This window comes from Myotis brandtii, unplaced genomic scaffold (genome assembly GCF_000412655.1).
Source record: "Myotis brandtii unplaced genomic scaffold, ASM41265v1 scaffold14, whole genome shotgun sequence".
NCBI lineage: Eukaryota > Metazoa > Chordata > Mammalia > Chiroptera > Vespertilionidae > Myotis > Myotis brandtii.
This window is the reverse complement of record NW_005354999.1, coordinates 3,315,409-3,335,877: the sequence shown is the minus strand read 5'-3', so window position 1 is coordinate 3,335,877 and position 20,469 is coordinate 3,315,409. Positions and strand designations below refer to the sequence as shown.

The window sequence follows — 20,469 nt, the reverse complement described above, 5'->3', positions numbered from 1 at the left end:
ATGGACCATGAGCGATAAGAAGTTTTTAATTTTTGCAAATGGCTTTATGGGTCAGAAGAACAATATAGCTTACAAATAGGGCATCTGTATTTTAAACAAGATATACTCATTTTATGGATCCACTTTAAAAAAACACACACAAGACTTTTTTTTTATAACTAACTACTATAAAATAGGAGATAGAGACCTCTTCATGAGAGAATTCAAAGAATCAACTTTACTATTTAAATACTTTCATCACCAACTATTATTTATTATATCTAATATCTATAGCTAATAAAAATGTCCTTTGGGCCCTGGCCAGTGTTGCTAAGTGGTTAGAGTGTCAGCCCTCACACCGAAGGTCACATAACTGGGTTTCAGATTCGATCCCAGCCCTAGGTTGGGGTGTGTGCCTGAGGCAACCAACGGATCTCTGTCCCGCTCTTGCTTCCTCTCTCTCTCAAAAAATCAATGGAAAAAATATCCTAGGGTGAGGATTAAAAACAACAAAAACGTCCTTTGGAGCAGAGCGCTACTAGTATTTCAACAAGTCTGCACTCTTTATTACAGTGTAGCCTAAGCAGATTTAAAAGACCTGTGATTATACAGTCCCTAGGATATTACTTCACATCAGGGATAGTGATTATTCAAATGATATTTGTACGACATCAATTACCTTTGTTCAAGAGCAATCTCAAAAAGCGGATTTCAAGAACAAAGAAGGGGGAAAAGTGCCAAAATATCTAAAATGATGGATAGAATATACTTTTTCAAAACTGAAAACTAGAAAATTGCTTTCTCCGTGTGATACTGCGTAAAAATGATACAAGGATCACATTTGAAATTTCACAGCTAAGTTAGCCAAGTCCACTAAATCGTGCATGCTATAAACTACATTTTCTAAACTAAGAACAAAAATACAAATAGTCGTGGTGATGTTGTGTTCTGCCACCGTGCTCACAGAATCTTAAAACACATCATAACTCACTACCAATAAAGAAACTGCAGGTGTCTCCTCACCTCTCCTCAAATCAACTGCCCTGGCTTCTATGGGGCCCCCTGAGAACATGGCACCCCTCTGGCTGACGCCAAGACTTACAGCTGGACACCAGGACAGGAGCCAACTTATCACAAAACCTTCCGCTACCACCCTAGCCAGGCTTGCCTCCGTGGACAGAGCGTCGGCCTGCGGACTGGAGGGTCACGGGTTCGGTTCCCGCCAAGAGCATATGCCTGGGTTGCTGGCTCGGTTCCTGGTTGGGGGGCATGCAAGAGGCAGCCAATCAATGATTCTCGCTCATTATTGATGTCTCTCTTCTCCCTTCCTCTCTGAAATCAATAATAATATATATTTTAAAAACACACACACACACAAAACCTTTTGCTACCCATGGTTGTCTCTTAGATGCTCTTTGGTTTAATATCAGGGTGGGGAACCTCTGTTCTGCCAGGGGCCATTTGTATATGTATAACACCATTCGTGGGCCATACAAAATTCTCAACTTAAAAATTAGCCTGCTGTATTTGGCCAAACTCCTAATGAACTCCCCCCAATGCCTTAGCAGGGCCAGACCTAGTGATTTCTGGGCCTTATATGGCCGGCGGGCCGGATGTTCCCCGCGTTTCCTGACAGAGCTCCTGGGGGTGGGGAGTACAGCACAGTGTTTCCGAGTCTAACGTCTCTAAAGCCAGTCTACCCTGGGCCAAGCCTGGCTTTCCTCGCTGTCTCAGGAAAGCTCTTTATCTTTCCCTTTGTTTTTTGGTTTGTTTTTTTAATCTCTAACGGGCAGGCGATGCCCACTTCAGCAGCCACCCCACACACACACCCTCTACCTGCAGTGCCGCTTCCTGTCCTTTTGAAAATATGAAATGGAAAACCCAGAAATAAACCTCCCAGGTTTTAAACGGTGCGCCATTCCGTGGAGCGCGATGAAATCTCGCGAGCCCTGGTGAATTCCCGCGGCGTCCGAGGGCGTGTCCACGCTGTGGACGCTCCCGCGACCCACAGTCTCTCAGTAGCCGATCTCGGTGCCTGTGTGCAAGTCGCCCGCACAGTCGCCTAACGCTGAGTCACGATGCCGACGTCGTGCACCTCACTGCGTCTCATTGCATCATCCCAAGAAGAAAGGTGAGTACAGCACGGTAAGATATTTTTAGACAGACCACCTTCACATAACCTTTATTACAGTATATTGTTATAATTGTTGATCTACTTTTTATTAGTTATTATTGTTAATCTCTTACTCTGTTTAATTTAGAAATTAAAATGTATCATAGGTAGGCATGCATAGGAAAACATGTGATCTATTTAGGGTTCCATACTATCCACAGTTTCAGGCATTCACGGGGGGACATCCTGGAACATAAGGGCGGACTACTGTACATCCCTTCTATCTCAGGACATGCCCTATCATTTCTTAACTATTTGCTCCACTCAGATTCATTCTATACACCAAGCTAGAGAGATACTTCTAAAATGCAAATCTGCCTGCAACTCCTTTGCCGCTAATATTTCGGTAAATAAAGTGTGGAGCATTTTCCCACATCATTTCTGGGCTCTGCATTCCCATTTCCTTAGTTCTGGACTCATTCAGTTTCGTGAGACATTGATGTTCCCTGGTCAGGAGATTGCCACCTCTGGCTCCAACTCTGCCACTAGCCAGCTGGGTGTTACTGAGGCCTGGGTCCCTGTCTCCATGGCCCCAGGATCCTGGTCAGTAACATGAAGTCATGGGACTAAGTCATCTTCACATCCCTTTCAGCTCTTTGACTTGGCAGAACCAGTGAAGTAGAATGGAGAAAGTCTGTAGTTTTGAGTCCTGGCTTTGGCAATTATCAGCTGTGTGGCTTTGTGTATGTACCATTAGCTTCATCACAAATAATATGGTGGTATATAACCATAGTGTATAAAATATGCAGAGATATAATGGAGTTCTTCCAGTATAAATATGGTGATATAACAATATCTTCTAAATTGAGTTTTTAGATGAATTAGTTATATGGTAATAATTATTTACACACTGATTTCTCTTTTCAGTTAAACCTTGTTTGTTGTAAAATTGTCTGCCTTGTGGATTATCTGAGGAAATCCAGAACTTTGTATTCATTCCTACACCACATTAAGCGTGAGTTACCAACAGAAATATTGAGTTGGTAACATACTGTGGGAAACATGAAGTGCTGTGAAAAAGTGCATGCTCTCATTAATTCTCTAAACCTGATGAAAATTATATTTTATTTCCTGGTACTTTAGATTATCCATGCCTTTATCTCTTTTTGTTGGTGGTGTTGTAAACAATTAAATGTTGAATAGCTTGTCTAATTGCCGAAGTTACTATATTAGGAATGATTCACTCTTCAAGCATTTATTGTGGGTGCCATGCCAGATTCTAGGCATATCTAATATAATAATAGAGGAATGTGCAAATTAGCCGGGAAGCCGTAATGTCACGACCAATCTGAAAGCTGCGGAGAGCTACAGGAGGGCGGGGCAGCGAGCTACCAGCAGTGGAGAGCTACCAGCGGCGGTGGGCGGGGTTGCCAGCTGAGGCAAGCAGCAGCGAGCTACTCGTGCACAGATTCGTGCGCAGGGCTACTAGTAAATACATAAAGTCACTAACGGGTCCTGGCTGGTGTGGCTCAGTTGGTTGAGCATCATCCCATGCACCAAAGGATTGCCAGTTCAACTCCCAGTCAGGGCACATGCTCAGGTTGCGGCTTCAGTCCCCAGTCAGGGTGATGTTTCTCTCTCATATTGATGTTTCTCTCTCTCTCTTTCCCTCTCTCTCTAAAAATCAGCTCTCTCTTTCCTGAGAGCTGCTGTTGGAGAAATACATTTTATTAGCTCTTCTGGGAGAAAATCTTAAAGATTGCTCTACTATGTATAGAATCAGCCCAAGATCTTCAGTTTTTACTAGGTTTACCATCTTCCTCGAAGATTTTCCTATTTATTTGTGATTATTAAGAAGTGCTTCATATTTGAAAGCTATAGAGCATACTATTTGCCACTTGACATTAGACATATTTCTTCTACATCTTGATCCAATAATAGCATAGAATTTAATTATAATTTCAATGCCTCAGTGCTTTCACCATTTCACATTCTTTAAATAATTCCACAATGTCATATTAGTTGAGGAAAAGGAAAACTCATAGCTGAAAGTTTATTTGTCTTAGTTTTCTCTTTGCATTTACCAAACACATTGTCTTTGTCTATATTTATGCTGTATCTACATTTTATGGCCAAGTCTCCCAGCCAGATGCTAGTGTTTCTCATTTCTTTCTCCATATTCAGATGCAAACATGAAAAGGCATGATGTCATTTTGAGTACATTAGTACATTAAGATAAATTAGACTTATAGTAACTATAGCATTTTCTTGGAAGATGTATTATGATCAAGAGGAAACTTAGAATGTGCATTCAACACACTTTGGGATTTTTTAAAAATAACTATGCCGATAGTAGGCAAAGGATTTTATATTATATTCTGGACAACTATGTACACTAGGACTTATCTCCTTGATACTGTCCTTCACTCCACCATACTATCTAATAAAGGGTAATATGCAAATTGACCATCATGCCAACACACAAGATGGCCACCCCCATGTGGACACAAGATGGCCGGCAGGGGAGGGCAGTTGTGGGCTATCAGGCCAGCTGGGGAGGCCAGTTGGGAGGGACCAGGCCTGAAAGGGAGGGCAGTTGGATGCGATCAGGCCTGCAGGGGAGGGCAGTTGGGGGTGACCAGGCCTGCAGGGGAGGACAGTAAGGGGCAATCGGGCCAGCAGGGAAGCAGTTAGGCGTCGATCATGCTGGCAGGGGAGTGGTTAGGGGCAATCAGGCAGGCAGGCAGGCAAGCGGTTGGGAGCCAGCAGTCCTGGATTGTGAGAGGGGACCCGGATTAGGGAGGGTGCAGGCTGGGCTGAGGGACCCCCCCTCCCCACACACACGAATTTCGTGCACTGGGCCTCTAATCTACACTAATAAAAGAGAAACAGGGTAATTGGCGTCCGACCGCTACCCTTTTCATTGGCTAATCAGTGAGTATATGCAAATTAACTGTCAGCCAAGATGGTGGCCGGCAGCCAGGCACTGAAGCGAGTAGGGAGGCTTGATTGCTGCAGACTCCAACGTTCCCCGCCTCACTTGCCAGCCTCTCAGTTGCAACTCTAAGCAACTATATACTATGTTGCAAATAAGAAGCTAAACAAAACCCCAGAAAAGGGCTTCCATTCAGCCGGGCTCGGACTGCAACATTGTATCTATGTTTTCAGCAGCGAGGCCTCAGAGCTAAAGCTGGCCCAGAATAAAAAAAAAAAAAAAAAAAAAAAAAAGAGAAGAAAACAAGGAGCGGTTGGAAGCTTTAGTCACTCGCCAGCCGGAAAACAGCCCTCAGCCCCTCACCCAGACTGGCCAGGCCCCCCAGTGGGGACCCCCACCCTGATCCAGGACACCCTTCAGGGCAAACCAGCCAGCCCCTACCCATGCACCAGGCCTCTATCCTATATAGTAAAACGGTTATATGCCTCCCAGCACCGGGATCAGCGGAGCAGCAAGGCTCCCGGCACCAGGATCAGCATGACAGGGGCAGCGCCCAAACCCCCTGATCGCCCTGCGGCTCTGTGTGTGACAGGGTGCGGCGCCCCAACCACCACCCCCCCCCCCGCGCCCTGCTCTGTGTGTGACAGGGTAGAGCCATAACCTCTCCATCAGCCCTGCCCCGAGTGTGACAGTGGTGGCGCCCCAACCCCCCTGATGGGCCCTGCTCTGTGAGTGACAGGGGGCAGCGCCCCAACCCCCTGATCGGCCCTGCTCTGTGCGTGACAGGGGGTGGCACCGCAACCTCCCCATCGACCCTGCCTTGAGTGTGACAGGGAGCGGAGCCCCAACCCCCCAATCGGCCCTACCCTGAGCGTGACTGAGGGTGGCATTGCAACCTCCCGATCCGCCCTGCTCTGTGCATGACGGGGCGGCACCCCAACTCCCCAATCGGCCCTGCTCTGAGCCTGACCAGGGGCTGCACTTAGGGATTGGGCCTGCCCTCTGCCCCCCGGGAGCAGGCCTAAGCCAGCAGGTCGTTATCTGCCGAGGGGTCCCAGACTGCGAGAGGGCACAGGCCGGGCTCGGGGACCCCCCTCCCCCCGCCCCCCGAGGGCACAAATTTTTATGCACCGGGCCTCTAGTTGTATTATAAACAACTTGAGATTAGGGCAGGGCTATGCCTATCTTTGTATACCTTGCATCATTAATTCATTTACTCATTCATTTTTTTCATTTAGTGTACTAACAATTATTGAAGACCTACCATGTGCAGGATATACAAGATGAGTCCTTGAGTTTATAGTCTAATGTGGAACTCAGAGAAATGAACAGATCTTGTATTCAGTGCAATCTGACAGGTGTTGTGATGGTGACATGGCCAGGGTATGATGAGAACACATAGGTGAAGCTCTTAGACATGGAGGTCAGGACAGCTTCACAGCTGCAACTTACACTTCAGGGCTCCTCAACTGTGCCGACCCCTTCCAAAACCATGGTAATGTGTTCACATGCTCATAAATCTTTGTGAATTTGGTACTTTTGTCCTAAATAGGAGTGCTAACATTGCCTTTGTTTCATGCCCCACCAAACCTGAATTTTACCCAAAGAACAGTTCATGAAAATCTTCCAGAAGGAGATGACACAGGGCTGGATCTTGATGAGGATGGGTCCCAGAAAGAAGGAGTCCAGGTGGGTGGAGGCAAAGTCAGGAGGGGCATTGGCATATGGAGGAATTCCTGGCATAGGAATAGTCCCGGTGTAGAATGCAGTGTGGGGAAGCAAGTCTGTGTACATGCAAGCACCTGGGTGTTAACTGGAATCTTTATGCTTAGTCTTTAGACATCCTTGCTTAAAGGACACTGCAGATGCATGTGTCTTCTCAAGGATGCCTACCCTACTGATAGTATCGAATAGTTAATTTTAGTTCAAGCTAGTGTTACAATTAAAGCCTGAGGAGGCAGGCGTACGGGGCTGTTTGGTTTCTCTAGCCATGCAGTCCCTTCGCCCTCTCGTTCACAGAAATGTGTGTCACAATAATCATTCATCCATTGCTCAGGGTCTGCTGGTCAGCCCTGGCAATGCAGCATGTGCAAAGGCTTGGAGAAAAGAGCACAAAATCTCTCAGATATAAGCCCATATTTCACTGTGGCTGTAGCATAGGCTGCAGGATGACAGCTTGAAGTGAGACTACAAAAGTAAGCAGGACTTGGATAGTGAAGGGCCTTGCATGCTATGCTAAGAAGTTTGGATTTATTCTGAGGATTCACTGAAGATCTTAAACAGGAGAGGAACTTCATTATTTTATGTGTTAGAAAGATGACTCTGGCAACAGATTGGAAATAAGTTGAAAGGGAGCAAGAACGGAAAGCAGCAGTGAATTCAAAGAGGAGGTTGTTGAATTATATGCTATAAACCTCTATTTGACTGGATAACCTCTACTAAAACTGCTGGTTCCAACATTTTTTCTTAGAACTTTGGTGTCTTTGACTTTTATATTCAGCTGCTACCATTTCTTTCATTCTTTCTTGTGAATACCCATGAATTCATTGCATTTTTCTAATCCATTCCTATTGCCACCACTCTGTCCTCTGGATACCAAATCTACTCCATCTTACTTCCCTTGGTTTTTTTTTTCTGTAGTCATTTTTACTTATCTAAAAATTATTTTATCTTACTACATTCTTTAAGTCTTTGTGAGTTTCTGAAGGAAAAATAGATCATTATTCTTGACAAACTTCTGGTAATCATCTTGTCTGTGGTTTCCTTCTGTATTAGATAGGGTAGGCTAAAGAAACACTGTTAAAAAAATTCTCATAGACTTAACACAACAGAAGTTCATTTTTCAGTCAAACCAAATGTCTATAGAAGGTGTTCTACAGGTGGCCTTCTACATGGGGTGTCAGGGACCCAGGGTCTCTTAATCTTGTAGCAATGAAGCCTATTGTCAATGCACTGCCTCCAGAGTTGCTGCAGAAAGAGAGAGAAGGAGAAAGGGAAAAAGGGAGAGGGGGAAACGGGGAGAGGGAGAAGTATACATGATGGTCTTTGTTTATCCAACAGCACTGAGAAGTTGCAAAACCAAACCAAAGGTTATATGAGTTGTAAGGTATGCTTAGTGAGGAAAGGCTCAGATATAGCCAAGAATATGTGAACTTACCTAGACATTCCAAAGGGAAAGTTAAATTAGTTTATTGGGCATTTGTTGCTAAAATAGTTTTTCTCATTACATTCACTTACATGTTAAGCACTAGTGCTTAATAATGACACAGTGAACATTTGCTAAATGTCCCTTCAACTCTGTGGGTTTTTAGCACTTAGGCTGAAATTAAATGTGTTTTAATGTGACCAAATAATATCAACAAAATTTAAACCAATGTAAATTGAAGTGTGACCCAGAGAAATGAGTTTTTTACTATTCCTGAAGATCTGACACAAGATATGGATAAAAACTATTCCTAGAACATCCTTTCCTATGAAGCAGCTACACTAAAAAACAGATGCTATTAGCAGAAGTGTTCAATAAAATTCCTGTGACAAGAGGGAGAAATAAAGTGTGGCATTCCTATGATATCTAAGGTAACTAGAACCTGGTAAATATATGGAAAAATTATCAATCAGTGTATTCATTTAGACCTTGCACTGAATTGCCCCAAAATATCATATGTCTCAGGGTATGGTTTGTTTGTTTTTTAATTTTCTATTGTGTCAAAAAAAAAACATAACATTAAATTTACTATCTTAACCATTTTTAGGTGTTAAATATAAATCACATTGTTGTGCAACAGATCTCCAGAACTTTTTTTATCTAGCAAAACTTAAACTCTATTCACATTAAACAACAACTCCCCATTTCCCCTCCCCTTCCCCTTGGTAAGCACCATTTTAGTTTCTGTTACCTCAAGTTTGACTGCAGTAGATACCTCATGTAAGTGGAATCATATGATATTTGTCCAGCGGTTCTCAACCTGTGGGTCGCGACCCCTTTGGCGGTCAAACAACCCTTTCACAGGGGTCGCCTAAGACCATCCTGCATATCAGATATTTATATTACGATTCATAACAGTAGCAACATTACAGTTATGAAGTAGCAACGAAAATAATTTTATGGTTAGGTCACAACATGAGAAACTGTATTTAAAGGGCCAGAAGGTTGAGAACCACTGTATTTGTCTTTTTGTAACTGGCTTATTTCACTTAGCCTAATGTCCTTAAGGTTCATCCATGGTGTATCATGTCAGAATTTCCTTCTTTTTTAAGGCTGAATAATGTTAATGCTTAAATGGACATTTAGGCTGTTTTCATATCTTAACTATTGTGAATAGTGCTGCAATGAACATGGGAAGTGCTAATATCTTTTCAAAATCCTGCTTTCAATTCTTTTGGATAAATACCCAGGAATGGGATTACTGGGTCATGTTCGTTCTATTTTTAATCTTTTGAGGAACCGCCATACTGTTATCTATTGGGTAAGGGATTTAATACACTTTTCTCCAATCATTCCTCTGAAGAATTAGGAGCTACAATTTACTTTTCATTGAATGAAAGATAAAAGTAAGAGGAATTAGACCCAACTCTGAAAGGAAACATGGTAAGAGAACCAAGAAATTAATCCAAGACAGGGAGCCTCAAATTCATAGACCCACTTCCAGAGATTCTGATTCATGATATTCATGACTCTGATGCAGACCCAGGCTTGGGAACCATTGCTCTAGGACAGGGATGGGCAACCCCTGGCACGCGTGCCAAACATGGCACGCCAGTAACTTTTGCTGGCACGCGAAACCCTCTCTTATAATCTTCCATTTACAATTTTTTTCTTAATATTGACTTTTCTATTAGAGCAATTTCTATGCCTCTGCCTTAACTCTCCCTGCCTTCCTAGATCCGACCAGTGTTTTGGTTTCATCCACATACGCTTGTGAATCTTTGTTCTCAGTGATGAATTTTGTTAAGTCTCATAATAGGAGTAGCCTGGCTGATGAAAGTAGTAGCTCGTGCATATCTCTGAAGGTCACGAAATATAAACCTGATGTAAAATCTCTGTCATCAGTGATGCAGCAGCAAAAGTCCCACTGATAATATCAAACGGAGTCATAAAGTTTTCTGTCGGACTATCAGTGTACATGTATACATTAAAAAATAAATGTATTTTTCATCATCATATACTGTGTTTTTGTCGCTGGAATGAATTTTATTTCTTCAAGGTTCTTCACATACGTACACCTTAAGAGATATCAAGTATGTGTAACATGTTCTCAAAAAATTAGGGTTGGCATGCAGAAGAATTTTGAGTCAGAGATTTTGCTGGTTTTGGCACGCACTCACAAAAAGGTTGCCCACCTCTCCTCTAGGATGTTACTAAGATGGTGTCACAACAGTGTCACAGCTACAGCAGGCACAGGTCTGGTGAGGCAGAGATTACGCAAGGTCAGGCCAGAAGTAAGTCAGGCAAACAGGACAGAATTTGATTCAGGCAGTGGTCACTGGCTCCTTTTTGACAAAATGGCAAGTGTCAGGGCAAGCAGAGTTTTCGAAACAACTACAGTCAGGTCTATATGGTCAGCATGTGCTGGAAGAGTACAGCACCATGGATAGCTCCCTGTTGGCAACATTGATTCAAGCAAGCCTTTTATTATCAGAATAAACGAGTTTACAAAATAGTTTCCACCTAGCAAAAAGTTCCCCACATATGCCTCATATAGTGGCTGTAGCATAAAGGAATTATACTTATTCCACCACCACTACCACTATCCAAGCTTTTGATATCTCTACCAAATGGGAAATTTATCTTCCCAGGATGTACCTTTCCTAGGTGAATGCCAGGTTCTGCCAGTGTTCCCTGTGATATTTAACACTATCAGTAATATTGAAAGCAACTGCTATCTGAAGAATGAATATAGATAAATTGATAGCTAGATACTTTAACTTTGGATAATGATTATTTCCAATGACACCTTCATTTCAAAGGCAGGAGATCATAGTATTGAAAATATTCAATGAAATATGAAAGCTATTTTCTCTCTCCTCTCTCACACACAGAGGGAAAGTAACTCTTTTAAATGGGCATTGATACAAAAGTCCAAGAAGAAGCAATAGTATTCTAAACAAATGAGTTATCTCAGAATCCAACACCTTAAATACAAATGTATTACAGAGAGAAGATACTCACAATGATGATTCAAACATGACTTCTTATGTCATTTTTGTTCTTCTGACAGATCTTAACTCAACCTGCAACCAGCAGGCTCTGTGATACAATTAGGTGCAAAGTACTAGAATAGGATCATTAGTAGTTACGCGCTGACAAATCTGGGAGTTTTCATGAAATCTCTCAAGTAATATGTGCTATATAGACTTTCACTTGGGGAGAGTGAATTGATCCCTTTAAGGATGTTTCATTTAAATCAGTGGTTCTCAACCTTCCTAATGCCGCGACCCTTTAATACAGTTCCTCATGTTGTGGTGACCCCCAACCATAAAATTATTTTCATTGCTACTTCATAACTGTAATTTTGCTACTGTTATGAATTGTAATGTAAATATCTGATATGCAAGTTGTATTTTCATTGTGACAAATTGGACATAATTAAAGCATTGTGATTAATCACAAAAACAATATGTAATTATATATGTGTTTTCCGATGGTCTTAGGTGACCCCTGTGAAAGGGTCGTTTGAGCCCCAAAGGGGTCTCGACCCACAGATTGAGAACTGCTGATTTAAATAGAGTGGTAATTTCCCCAGATAGTTACAATGTAAAAAGTTCTCAAAAAGACATGGAAGAAAACATGCATTTTTGGTATCTCTAACAAAAAAATGTGATGAAGAAAGAGACCAGTCAGAAGCAGCTCATTCTGTTAGTCATACCTTCATATTCTTCCCCTTCCATTGTCCCATTAAAGCAAGAACCTCGAAGATCCAGTCTGCCTTGGGTTTTGCCCCAGGTGGAACAAATGTAAATAAATGGGGGAAAACATAATATTTTGCCTCTGGGTTTTTTTTATTTATATTGACCCAGAATGACCGCTGCCTGGTGTGATTAGGTGAAATTGGGTGATCATACTGGCAACCGTCCCCTCCATGCCTGAAACACACACTGTTGTACGTGCCAGCAATGACAGTAGAGACACTAAGCTGGTAGTTGCCAGGGAAAACTGTGTATATCTCTGCTGCCCACAATGTTGGGAGGGAGGGGTTTGCTCTAAAGGAATAACTTGGAAAAATTAGTCTTTTGTCATCCTAACTGCTTTATATATTCTATCATATATATCAACACTCACTGGTTTACTACTTTGAACAGCATCAGGCCCTTTGGTGTATTTACTATTGAGATACAGCATTTAAACCCAATTTTATAATTAACTTCTCCAATTACTTACACATCTCAATTACTACTCAGTGGTAAGAGGCTTATTTTTAAATGTTCTTTAGGGTTGCATACCTGTTTCCAAGGTAGTTATATTGAGTTTGATCATCATATCCAGACCGTTTCCATGAATGCAGTTGTTAATATAACTTTGGGCTGGTTTTATGTGAAAACCATCATCTCACAGCAGAGTGGTCCTTGAATACCTGCTTCAGAGTCACCCAGGACACTCATTACACATGCAGAGCATCCCGGCTGCTGCTCCAAAAGTATGAAATCAGTGTTTCTGAGAATGGAGCCTGAGAAGCTGCATGTTTAGAGAGTTCCCCAGGTGACGGTATGCACAGTAATGTTTGAGACCCACAGGTATACAGGCTGGAATCAACTGTGCTCCTCTTCCTTTCACCTCTTGACTCATTCAATAGCACTAACTAAACAATATTTTTTAATTACAATTATGGTTGCCTTGGTTCTTCATTTATTTATTCAACAAATATGTCATGGCACAAATGCTATGAATGAGGCACTGGGCTGGGCTTTGGAGAAACATCAGTGCACAAGACAGAGACATTCCCTGGAAGCATGAAGCTAATTCCACCAGGGAAGACAGTCAACAAATAATTTCATAAGTAATTGCTCAATTACAATTTTGACAGGTGCTACTAAGGAGAAATGAAAGCTATTAATACCAAGAGGACCTGACTCAGCCCTAGCCGGTTTGGCTCGGTGGATAGAGTGTTGGCCTGTGGACTGAAGGGTCCTGGGTTCGATTCCAGTCAAGGACACATACCTAGGTTGCAGGCCCTGATCAGGGTGCACGTGTGGGAGGTAACCAATCCAATCACATCAATGTTTCTCTCTCTCTCTCTCTGTCTCTCCCCCTCCCTTCCACTCTCTAAAAATCAATGGAAAAATATCCTCGGGTGAGGATTAACCAAAAAAAAAAGGAGCTGACTCAGTCTGAGAGCTCAGAGTGGTCGCCTCTGAGAAGGGAGGCTCAGACAGGGATCTGAAGACTCAGCAGGGAAGAGCAGTCTAGAACGAGCATTCCTGGTGGAGTGAACCTGTGCCAGGGCTCTAGGGAAGGCAAGACTAATGGGAAGAACAAAAGCGGTAAGAATGCAGCTGCCAGAGTAGGCAAGGGCCAGCTGATTCCAGCCTTTTTGAGTCCTGTTGAGAATTTTGGATTTGAATCTAAGAACAGTATGAGAATTTTTAATATTCTTGCTTTGTCAGTGAGTTCTGCAGCTGTGGACTGACGGAAGAACAGGAGCAGTCAGAAGACGGTGAGGGCTCAGGCAGGGTTTTGCCCAATGACATGGGGCCGGAATAAAGCTTACAAAGGAAGATGTTCAAATCATGTCTGATGAAAGCAGAACCCTGGAACATTTTAAGGACCTTAAAATCTTTTGACAACCTAATTTTACTAACTTTAAAATAGCTCTGGCAACCTCAAACTGCCCTTTATAATCAGTGATAGTCATTCATGAGAAAAAAAAAGTAAAAACACCAATGGGCATCCAAATTGTTCATTCCATGCCATGCCACTGGACTCTATGTGGTTTGTGGCTGCAGCCCTTTGTCTCCGAAAGAGAAGTGAGATTTGGTTGGGGCCCTCTTCCTGGCTGGGAGCACAGTCCCTGTTAACATGCAAACTGTAATCACGGTAGAGTTGAGGAACTTGGCACTCAGATCCTGGAACCTATTATTCTACAAAGTTAAACACAGGTTTAAGTTAAAAGGAATTGTGTTATTTTAAAAGAGTCATCAAGCTCTATTTTAGTCAAAAGCACACAGTGAGAGTAACTAGGAAGAAGCTTCAAAGGAAACATAGAATGAAATCATTTTGGAACTTCTAATCTATAATGGTCAGTCTCTCTTTTTATCCTGGGCTATAATAAACAACAAAGCCCTTTACTTTCCTTCCTCAGCACATCGATAATGTGGTTTGAAACTTTGATTTGGATTATACGCTATACTAGGTATATTTTGAAAGCACGGTCAGCTATCATTGAGAGTCTCTACTGTCAGAAAGGTCTATGTAGAAATCAGACTTGAAAAACTTTATTTATTTGAACACTACTAAACCAAAATTGGTGAGAGCCAATCTGATCTGAGGTTTACATTTAATGTGATTTTAATCAAAAGTTTAGTAAGCAAATTTCTAACATAAACAAAATTGAAAGAAAAAATTTCTTAAAATACAAAAGAGTTCAAGAGAAGTCACTGTAAAAATAGTTAATATACTATTCATGAGTGTCATCTGTTTACTACATCAGGCCAATGAGACCTCTAATCAAGTTCCTGAATATATAGCAAGTTTTTTTCTGAGAAAAAATAGCAAGTTTTTCTTATAGCCATAGTTATATAATTAATTACTCTGATTAAATATATATTAGTATTTAAGTAATTACATATTACTATATATGAGTTAACTATATAAAATTAGTTACATATTAATTAAATACATCTGTATAGACTTGCCATGTATACTCCAAATTGCCTCGTTCTTAAAAACTGGATAACAAAAAAATATTATTTCCAGAAAACTAGCTAAATATAATTGAACCTTCTTTTTCTTGTTTATTTGTGTTTTAAATTTACGCACAGTACAATTTTTTAAAATGTTGATTTTTTAAATATGTTTTTATGGACTAGAAAGAGAGGGGAAGGGGGAGGGATAGAGAAATAGAAACATTAGCCCTAGCCGGCTTGGCTCAGTGGATAGAGTGTTGGCCTGCAGACTGAGGGCTCCCGGGTTCGATTCCAGTCAAGGGCATGTACCTTGGTTGCGGGCACATCCCCAGTGTGGGGTGTGCAGGAGGCGGCTGGTCAATGTTTCTCTCTCATTGATGTTTCTAACTCTCTATCCCTCTCCCTTCCTCTCTGCAAAAAATCAATAAAAATATATTTTTTTTTAAAAGAAAAAAAGTTTTTTTTTTTAAAAAAAAGAAAGAAATAGAAACATTGATGTAAGAGAGAGATGGATCGGCTGCCTCATGCATACCCCCTACTGGGGATCGAGCCCACAACCCGGGCATGTACCCTGACCAGGAATGGAACCATGGACCTCTTGATTCATAGGTGGACTCTCAACCACTGAGTCAAACCAGCCGGGTTGCAGTACAGTTTTTGATGTTCATTTATTTCTATGAGCTATAACATATATATATAGATTCTTATAATTGCCATCACACACCGGATACAAAACCACTCCAACACCTCAAAGAATTCCTTCATGTTGAACCTTTGCAGTCTGATACTCTCCCCACCCCTAACAGCTGGTGACAATCTGTCTGTTCCACACTTGTATAGTCTTGCCTTTTTCAGAATGTTATATAAATGTTATATAAATATAGTATAGAATCTTTTGAATCTGGCTTCTTACACTGAGCACAATTCCTTTGTGATTCATCCAAGTTGGTTCAAATGTCTTCTTTTGATGATTCCCTAAATAGCACTTCACAGCCCTCATACCATTGATGCAAACAGCATTTATATATATAAACAGACAAACACATAGAAACTGTAGGAAATATGGTATAGTTAGTTGGGCAGTTCAACTCTAGTTGTTCTTTATATGAATAAGATCTCCATATCAGCTAGCTTGTTTACCCTTTGTTTCTTTCTAATAAAAGTGCCACATAGAAAACCAGTGGTAGTTATTTAACTTGTCTGCTCAGCAATTTTCAGGCTTCCCCATTGCCTATCAACTTAAGTCCGAACTCCTCCTAACCTAAAGTTCTCTCAGAGCATTTTTTTTTTCAATCTTATCTCCACCAACTCCCTCAAGTCATCTACTTTCCAGCCAATGCAGGCTCTTCATCTGTTCCTGATACACTTTTCAGTTTTGCAACATTGTGCCTACTCATTCTTCCAGGGCCAGTTCACATGCCACCTTCTATCTACAGTCTTGCCTAATTCCTCAAGGCTGCCCCCAAAGGGTATTTAACCTCCACTACACATCGCTTGAATACCTCTCTATTTACATCCTACCTGAGGTGAAGGAATCTGTACCTGCCTTATCCCTTCCTACCTCTTTTCCCTCACCTGCTCTCTCCATCACCCACTGGATTACATGCTCCGTCATGGAAAGGTACGTCTTTCTCATCTTTGTAAAATACAGAGCACCCAGCATAACATCTTCGACTATTATTCAAGTGACACTAAAGCGTCATATAACAAATAAGCGTCTGGCTCTGGAAGACACAAGAGAGAAAAAAGCAGACATCTGAAAACTGATGGCAAAAAAATGCAATCTGACTATAATGCCACTGGAAAAACATTTTGCAGGATATTCCTGATGTAACCATGTGACAGCAATTTCTGGACAAAAATTTTATACTTGTAAAAATTTGGCCGTAGACCATGGGTATTATAACTTATATTACAGAAGAGAGAGCCCTTTATATTTAAGACTCCTAATCTCTTTATAAGCCACATGTGCCATATTAATGAAATAAAACTGTTTTTCTCATTGGAGTGACTCATGGAAGCTGTTTCACCTGAGGATCAGAAAAATGGGCTACACTTTAGCTTCAAACACATCACTTAAGAGTTGGTTGCCTATAAGGCGGGAGTCATCACCCTCTCATGGTTACTCATGTGATTGTTCTGCCTCCTTCAAGTGGTTTATAAACAGTGTATGTATAAGCAGGAATATATTTTATTTATATATATATATATATTATATGTTATATATTATATTTTTATATGTTATATACTATATATGGTATCCATTGAAACCTTCCCTGTCCCAAGCTCCTTCTGCCATGCATGTCACCCACATGTATATACTTCCTAGAAGAGATAAACTAAATGTAAAAACCACCCTGACTCTTAAAACATCTGGGCATTTGAAGTGCAATCTCAACCATTTCCCATCCCTTAAAGTTACACAGCCCTGCAAGGGTGCAGCCTCCTTCCTCCAGCTTCTCTTCTCTAACGGGTTCAGATCACAGCGACTGTCAGTGTGGCATTTGTGAAGGATGGCAGCAGTCATCTCACAGAATCAACCACAGCCAGAGAGGTAAGAGAACAAGGTTCTGATTCTGTTCCACCACTGACTGGATATATGGACCCATGGAAGTCCATTTAATCCTGACAACAGAACTCTGAAGTAGGGAATCCTATTTTGATCCCCATTTTACAGAGGAGAAAACTAAGCAGGGAGACGCTAAGTAATTTGCTGAAATTTACATAACTAGCAAATCGTCCCCATAGTCTTGTTTCAGGTCCTGTACTCTTAAACACTAAGCTCTACTGATGAGTGAGTCAGGAAGAAAAAAACTAGGGCTGCCAGACTTAGCAAATACAAACACAAGACACCCAGTTAAATATAAACTTCAGGTAAGCAATGAATAATTTTTAATGCAAGTATCTCCCGTGTAATATTTGAAACTTACTTATACTAAAAAAGATATTCTTTGTTTATCCAAAACTCAAATTTAATTAAGCAGCTTATCTGTAAATTGGCTACCCTATGGGGAAGGGATGCCTGAGATGTGAGCCTAAGCCTCTCTGTTTCCCAGAGAATCTTCTCATATTTGCTGCCATATTTGAATACATGTTTCTAAGGTCAAAATCATGCCCCAGCTCCAGACCTGGTGCTGGGCTTTGGTCAACTACTGAAGTTAAAAGGCAGACCAGTTTGACCCAGCATCAACAACAGAAAACAGCAATCCTATGATTTTCAGTCCTTAAAAACCCATTCAACTTCTGTGCCTGGTTTATAAGAAAAATTTGAGTAGAGACCTGTAGAGACATTAGGAAAAATTAAAGGATGAGAAATGGGTCATTTATTTTCCTATTCAAGAATGCCATTTTCTCATAAATACTCTAATAAGAAAAATCAGCAATGTTTTCCAAGTACTTAAGGAGCCCAGTTAGGAATAGGGCCGAGAATAGAGAAAAGGCGAAAAGCCGGAAAGGTGATATTTAGATTTCTGCTTATAGGTCATGTTTGAATGTTTACTCAAAACACATGTGCAGGCTCTAGACAACTATAGTAAAATGTAGGAATTTTTAAAAAGCCATCAGCTTAGCCAGGCCCAGCGTGGCTCAGTGGCTGAACATACACCTATGAACCAGGAGGTCAAGGTTCAATTAAAAATATGTATTTAAAAGTCATCAGCTTAGTATACTTTTGGTGACTTCTCTTTTTTTTAAATATATTTTTATTGATTTCAGAGAGGAAGGGAGAGGGAGAGAGAGACAGAAACATCGATGATGAGAGAGAATCATTGATCAGCTGCCTCCTGCACGCCCCCCTACTGGGGATGGAGCCCGCAACCTGGGCATGTGCTCCAACCTGGAATCGAACCATAACCTCCTGGTTCATAGGTCTATGCTCAACCACTAAGCACACTGGCCAGGTGATGACTTCTCTTTTAACATTAAACGGTGTGCATTCTTTATGATTCAGTTAAGTTTCTCTGTGTTCCCACATAGCTTGATCACACACAAGTGAGTAAGCAGAAAACCATCATCTTTACCACATTTACTATTTACTGACCATCATCCAGAAATAACTGTCCTTTTACAACTATAAAGGCTTTCCTCTCCCCTCTTAGGACAAAACATTTTAGGGGAATAAGAGACTCTTGACAGAATTCTGATGTTCAAAATAAGGGTAAGAAAGTACAAGTACACCCCCTTATAGGGAAAGAACCATTTTACCCAGAGGCCCAATGATTTTACTCACAATCAGGCCAAATTAGTAGAATCCCATTTAGGGAGACTTACCCTGAAGGAGGATTTAAATTGTTGCTCCCCAACTTAACAGCTTTGATCTTATACAAGTCACTTAACCTTTCTCTCTAAGTCTGTTTTCTCACCGCTAAAGTGAAAACAGTGATAATGGCTACCTCACAGGGTTGTGAGCAATGAATGAGTTAGTCCATGTGGCATACTTTACACAGTGCCTGACCTATATTAACATGCGATGAATGTTACTCATGTGTGTGTTTTTTTCTGCCTCCCACTTCCGCCACTCCCAGCGAACACTGAGCCCTCTCTGCAAGGGCCTGGTCCCCAATCCCGCCTCCCTCCAAGTCTCCTGTGGCCTCCGGACTAGAACATCCTTGTTGCAGAGCACCGCAACGGGGTAGAGAGAGTCCTTGGCCTCGTGTTACTGTTGCTATTGGTCCTTTGACTCCAAACAATGCACCATGGGCCCTCTCAGTAGGTTCTCAGTAGAAAAGCATACTTCGGCCCTTGGGTCAGGTTCCTTTCCATAATTCAACTATCTCCTCAGCGTGGTCAGTAGGGTTGGCAGGTGTATAACTGAATTCTTGGTATGTAAGTCTATATAAGCCTAAGCAATCAAATGACCGAACAACCGGTCAACTGATCACTATGACATAAACTGACCACCAGGGGACAGACTCAATGCACAGGATCAGGCTCCCTCCTGTCTGGATTCGGCCTATGGGGATTGGGCCGAAACCGGCTATTCAACATCCCCCAGGGGTCCCGGATCGTGAGAGGGCACAGGCCAGGCCGAGGGACCCCTAGTATGTCTACAATTAGATTTCAATGTTCTTATAAAATAAGTTCTTAAGCCACAATTTTTACATTTCTTTTAAAAATCTGATGCTTTTCCACAGATATTTAAATATTTAAAGTCTTCTAGACTAGTTATTAAAAGGAACAGTAATTTTCATTTTTAAAATATTTTTTATTGATTTTAGAGAGGAAGGGAGAGGGAGAGAGAGGTAAAAACATCAATGATGAGAGAGAATCATTGATCAGCTGCCTCCTGCACTAGGTTGACGCTCAACCACTGAGCCACACCAGCTGGGCAGAAACAGTAATTTTTAAAAGAAAAGCTATTTCCTTCCTGACGTTGATTATGTGTTTAGAAAATAGATTAATTTTGGAAGTTTTTTTTTATCTCCTATGTCACTTAGTCTATTACTTATACTTTTTCACACTAAGTTAGACAAAATTAGATTTTAAGGCAAAAATGATTCTCTGCCTTTAATTACACTTTTTTAAATGCAAATTATATTGCAAACAAAAAGGATTGGAGTTCCTGTAGCTTAAAAATAAATGGAGTTCCGAAGTCAATATCATA

At 41.3% G+C, this 20,469-nt stretch overlaps 1 long non-coding RNA gene across 1 annotated transcript; it reads left to right on the top strand.

Annotated features, from left to right (window-relative positions):
* Nucleotides 1-1,556: 1,556 nt before the first annotated feature.
* On the top strand, nucleotides 1,557-18,393 carry LOC106725164. Its single transcript, XR_001361035.1, has 3 exons — nucleotides 1,557-1,603; nucleotides 13,106-13,108; nucleotides 18,384-18,393. It is a non-coding gene; the product is annotated as an uncharacterized LOC106725164 (long non-coding RNA).
* Nucleotides 18,394-20,469: the final 2,076 nt, after the last annotated feature.